The 5,372-nt window shown below is 54.4% G+C and overlaps 1 protein-coding gene across 1 annotated transcript in view; it reads left to right on the forward strand.

Annotated features, from left to right (window-relative positions):
- GALNT17 (polypeptide N-acetylgalactosaminyltransferase 17) overlaps positions 1–5,372 on the forward strand; it is a gene marked incomplete at its 5' end in the record, with an annotated part of 239,381 nt that overhangs the window by 95,005 nt on the left and 139,004 nt on the right. The gene's annotated exons all lie outside the window — the stretch shown is intronic.

Genomic DNA, 5,372 nt, shown 5'->3' on the forward strand with positions numbered 1-5,372 from the left:
GCCCAGGGCTGGCACTCCCTGTCCCAGGGCTGGGGACACTCACTGCCCAGGGCTGGCACTCACTGAGCAGGGCTGGGGACACACATTGCCCAGGGCTGGGGACATTCACTGAGCAGGGCTGGGGACACACATTGCCCAGGGCTGGGGCCATTCACTGAGCAGGGCTGGGGACACTCCCTGCCCAGGGCTGGCACTCCCTGTCCCAGGGCTGGGGACATTCACTGCCCGGGGCTGGGGACACTCCCTGCCCAGGGCTGGCACTCCCTGTCCCAGGGCTGGGGACATTCACTGCCCGGGGCTGGGGACACTCCAGCAGGGCTGGGGACACACATTGCCCAGGGCTGGGGCCATTCACTGAGCAGGGCTGGGGACACTCCCTGCCCAGGGCTGGCACTCCCTGTCCCAGGGCTGGGGACATTCACTGCCCGGGGCTGGGGACACTCCCTGCCCAGGGCTGGCACTCCCTGTCCCAGGGCTGGGGACATTCACTGCCCGGGGCTGGGGACACTCCCTGCCCAGGGCTGGCACTCCCTGTCCCAGGGCTGGGGACATTCACTGCCCGGGGCTGGGGACACTCACTGCCCCAGGGCTGGGGACACTCACTGAGCAACACCAGAACTGGGGACATTCACTGCCCGGGGCTGGGGACACTCACTGCCCAGGGCTGGCACTCACTGTCCCAGGGCTGGGGACACTCACTGCCCAGGGCTGGGGACATTCACTGAACAACACCAGAACTGGGGGCACTCACTGCTCAGGGCTGGGGGCACTCACTGCTCAGGGCTGGGCACCCACCGCTCAGGGCTGGGGACATTCACTGCCCAGGGCTGGGGACATTCACTTAGCAGCACCAGGGGACAAGGAGGCATCCAGCTGCTGAGGGAGCCTGTGGGAGAGCTGGACAGGGACACACAGCACGCTGGAGTGGCAGGGGAAAGGGGAAAGGCTTCAGACACAGCAGGGGTAGGTGGGATCCTGGAAGGAATTGTTCCCTGTGAGGGTGGGCAGGCCCTGGCACAGGGTGCCCAGAGCAGCTGGGGCTGGCCCTTGGTGCGCCATGGCAGGGGTGGCACTGGATGGGCTTTGAGGTCCCTTCCCACCCAAACCATTCCATGGTTCTATGAAAATGCAAGAAGATGAAGTGAAGAAGCCCCCTGGAGAGGTAGGGACAATGTCATAACCCTCACCAGCTCTGTGACATGGGCCAGGGAGGGTCTGGAAGGGTGCAGGGATTTGGAAAAGGGTGTTGGTAACAAACCCACCAGGGAGGTGCAGGAGCTGTGTGGATCTGTCCAGGCTTGTGTGGAAGTGCAGGTGACAGAGTGGCTGTGCCTCAGTCCCAGTGCCAGTTTGTGCAAACCAGGAGGAATGAGGAGATGGTTCCTGTGTGATGGACTGAGGTGGGTCCATGGAGCACAGCACTGTGTTTTCCTCAATGCAGAGTCCTCTCCTCCCAGGGCAAGCTTTGGAAAAATGTGTCTCAGGCTGTTGTAACACTCCAGCTGAAGGGTTGGCAGCTCTGAAATGTGCTCCAGCCCTGCCAGGCTTCAGGGGTGGGATGAGCCCAAAGCAAGAGCAGGAGGGGAGGCTGTGGGTGGCAGCTGGGGCTGCTCTGTGTGCACAGCTCAGAGATTTTCCCTTCACAGCCCCCAAATATGACAGTGATGCTCTGACCAGGAGTGGTGTCTGGCCAGGTGGGTGGGATCCACCTGGATCCTGACATGGTTTGTCTGGAGAAGCCTTGTCCCCAGGCACAGAGCAGCTGCAGGAGTGCAGATCCCTGCCTGGTGGGAATCCTGAACCCAAACAACTCTGTTTTGGTCACTGACATAATCCCTGGAAGCTGAAATTAGGTCTGTTCCTATTCACACAGAGACTTCTTGTTACTCCTTTGGCTCCCCTGTCCCAGGCAGCACATTCAGCCCTCAGTGGAGGAGGTAGTTTAGTTTGGAGTCAGTTTATTCTGGACAGGACTCAGGGCTTTGACAAATAAACAGTTATTTGAACCAAATTCAGGCTGCTGGACTTGTTAAAGGAGGGCTGGGCCATGCAGAAGGCAAAGCTGAGGGACCCAAGAGCCTTTGCAGGTGAGGTGTGAGCAGAGTGGTGCTGGCAGCTCCTGGTGGAGCCTCTGGAGGGTGATAAAAGTGGATGAACACTGCTGGGATAAACCTTCCTCAGCCAGTAAATATAAAAGGGCACAAAGAACAAGCTCTTTTATTAAACTAAAGTGGTGCACTTGGGAGATACAGGAAAGCTTGGCACAGGGAGTGTCCTCTGTGATTGTGACACCACCCTGGGAGCTGGCTGGGCTTCAGCACCTCTCACTGGAGGTGACTGAGGAAACTGGACCCCCAGTATGACATTTAAAGGTCTGGTGACACCTTCTGCTCTGTTCTGCTCACAGAATGGGGTCTGAGTCCGTGTCATGCACTTAGGGGGTGGTCAGGGACAGGTGGGGCAGAGCCACGTGGGGACGGACAGCCTTGGTTTGGGGAAGGGGTGTGATGGCAGGGGAGGTGAGGTTTGTAGGTTTTTGGAAGGTGTTTGATGTTGGTTTTTGGAAGGTGTTTGGTGGCAGGGGAGGTGAGGTTTGGTTGGTTTTTGGAAGGTGTTTGATGTGAGGGCAGGTGAGAAGGCAGAGGGTGGTGAGCTGAGGAGTTTCTGAGCTGAGGAAACTCCTGTGGGGAGCTGGAGGGTTGGGCGCTCATGAAAAGATGGAGTGGGGAGGTCAGGACCTACACCAGGAGGATTTTGGTTCTTTAGGATGTGTCTCCCCAGGCTCTCCAGTATGAACCAGTTCAGGGGTTACCAATGAGCCAGGAGTACATGGGGTCACAGGGATGTTGGACACTTCTCACAGCTCCACATCTCACAGCACATTTCTTCTCTTGCTTTGGTGCTGGGAGCCAGAGGTGCTGCCTGGGGTGGATCTGCTGCTGTAGAAGGGAGAGGTTTGCTCTGGGAGTTGGCTCCTGCTGACCAGCAGGTCCTGTTAGGTTGTTCTGATGCTTGTTTTATCTTAAAATAATGTAGGGATGGTGCTAAAGTCTGGGCAGGGCATTGAGCATCACATCTCTGCATTTCAGCTGATGGCAAACACTGGCAGGAGGAGCTGGGAGAGGATTTTATCTGAGGTCCCCACAACCTTGGTGCACCCCTCACATCCCTTTTGGAGATGCTCTGGGCACTGCTGAGTGGAAGGAACAGGAAAAAGAGATCAGAGCAGGGTTCTGGAGACACCTTTGTTAAAGGCATCTGAAATGTGGATTCTGTGCTGAGGCCTCAGGGGCTGAGGGAGCCACACAGCCCTGAGACACCCAGGAACCTCCCAGCCATGTTAAATAAAAACGTGCAAAACCACTGAAATAACATTTTCATGTTAAAGCACTGAAATAACATTGCCAGCAGGCACTGGGGGAGGATCAGGAGGGAGATAAATGGGCAGTGTCCCCAACAGGAAGCTGATGACACGTGCTGTCCTGTTGTGTACCCACACACAGAGCAGAAATAATGACTGCAGTTATCTCTTTGTCACATCATGCTCTGAAAATCCTGCACGTGGTAGCAATGTTTGCATGGAAGGGATGCAGTGCAGTGCTCCATGTAATTATGCATGGATTAGAGGAAATTTGGAAATTATAGCATACAGAGGTACATTAGTTTTTAAGAGATACTTTAGGATAAAAGGGTGGGAGTGAAGTAAAGTAGTTTATTCCCTATTTTGGGGTTTACTCTTGGTGCATGGGGACTGTGGCAGCCCCAGGAGGAATTTCCTGCCCACCAGAGCTGCTCCAGCCCTGTGAGACCAGAGGTGACCAAATACAGTCAGTGGGGACTGGAGACAGAATATGGGAATGTTTTGGGGCAGATTTCTCTCCTGGCTAATCCCAGATGTGATTATCCAGGCAGAGAGCTGATGGCCTCTTTGAAATGAAATTTGTCTAAAATATGGCCCAGCCTCAAACTGGCTCCAGGCTCCTGCTTTATCCAGTAATATCCTGCAAGAAATAGCCTCCCTTAATCCCTGGGGGAAATGCTGCTGTAATACCTGGGCTCTGCAATACATCAGCTGTTGTATTTTTGTCACCTTAACATTTAGAATGCTGATACACCAAAGATCCCCCCAGTCTCAGCACTAGCTGGGTCTGGTTTCACAGCCAGGCTTTCCTTGCCAGGCCCTGCCTGCCTCTGTGCAGGAGATAAAATTGTGATTGCAGGGTAATGGATCATGTCTGAATTAGCTCTGCCAGAAGAGGCAGACAGAAAATGAGATTTAAAATGGTCATCACAGAGATCCTGGTGTCCAGCAGAGTGAGCTCCTGCAGAGCTGGTGGCATTTCCTGGTGCTGAGCTGTGTCAGGAGGGGATCTGTGCCTGCATTCCATGCCTGGATGGGCTTTGCTGTGGAGATGCAGCCAGGATTTATCCACGTATTAATGATGGGCATTGGTCAGGGTTTGCTGAGGGTCCAGAAAACCTTTGAGGCTACAAAAAAAATGTAAGAAGGCTGATGCTTTCAGAGTCCTGTGGGAAATCCAAGTGAGATCTCTGCAGATGCTGTGAAGCAGCAGATTGATGACCTGGTCCTGGGGTATCCCACAGTGGGATCCAGCTTTTTAGCATCTTCAGCAATGATTTATTTCCCACTGACAGAACATGAGCTTCTTTGAGGTTCATTGAGTTCTGGAGCCTGTTATTTCACTGGTGTGAACCCCAGAGCCAGCAGCTCCTCCTGCCTGCCCTGGTTTGGTTGTGTCACACCAGCTTTGGTCAAAAAGCTGCTGAAATCTGGAGATTTATGGTTCCTTGTGCTGATGGTGCTTCAGGGGCAGCCCCAGGATTTGTAATTACGGCTGTGAGGTATTGATGGCTCCAGAAAAACAATGAATGCTCTCCTGCCCTGGGTCTCATCCAGGAGCCACAGAATCACAGAATTCCCAGAATCACTGGGTTGGAGGAGACCTTCAAGATCACAGAGTCCAACCCAGCCCAAACCCCTCAACTAAACCCAGGGCCACATCCAGGCTTTGTTAAGCACACCCAGGGAGTGAACACTGAGCAGCCCTGGGCTGAGGGACACCCAGCTGAGCAGGGAAAGGGGCTGGACACGTTCTGCTGGAGGAATGAAATGGGCTGGACACGTTTTCTGCTGGCAGGAATTGTCACACCTGAGCCCTGCTGTCCCTGCAGTCACAGAGCCCCTGGGGCTGCAAAAGCTCTCCCAGAGCCTCAGCTCCAGCCCTGAGCAGGTGCCCCACACTGGGATGTAAGAGCTGAAATGAAGAATGTGGGACTCCAGGCAGCTCTTCAAAATGCAGCTTATTGTATCCAAAATGCAGTTTATTGTATCCAAAATGCAGTTTATTGTA

Source organism: Geospiza fortis, unplaced genomic scaffold, assembly GCF_000277835.1.
Source record: "Geospiza fortis unplaced genomic scaffold, GeoFor_1.0 scaffold59, whole genome shotgun sequence".
Lineage (NCBI taxonomy): Eukaryota > Metazoa > Chordata > Aves > Passeriformes > Thraupidae > Geospiza > Geospiza fortis.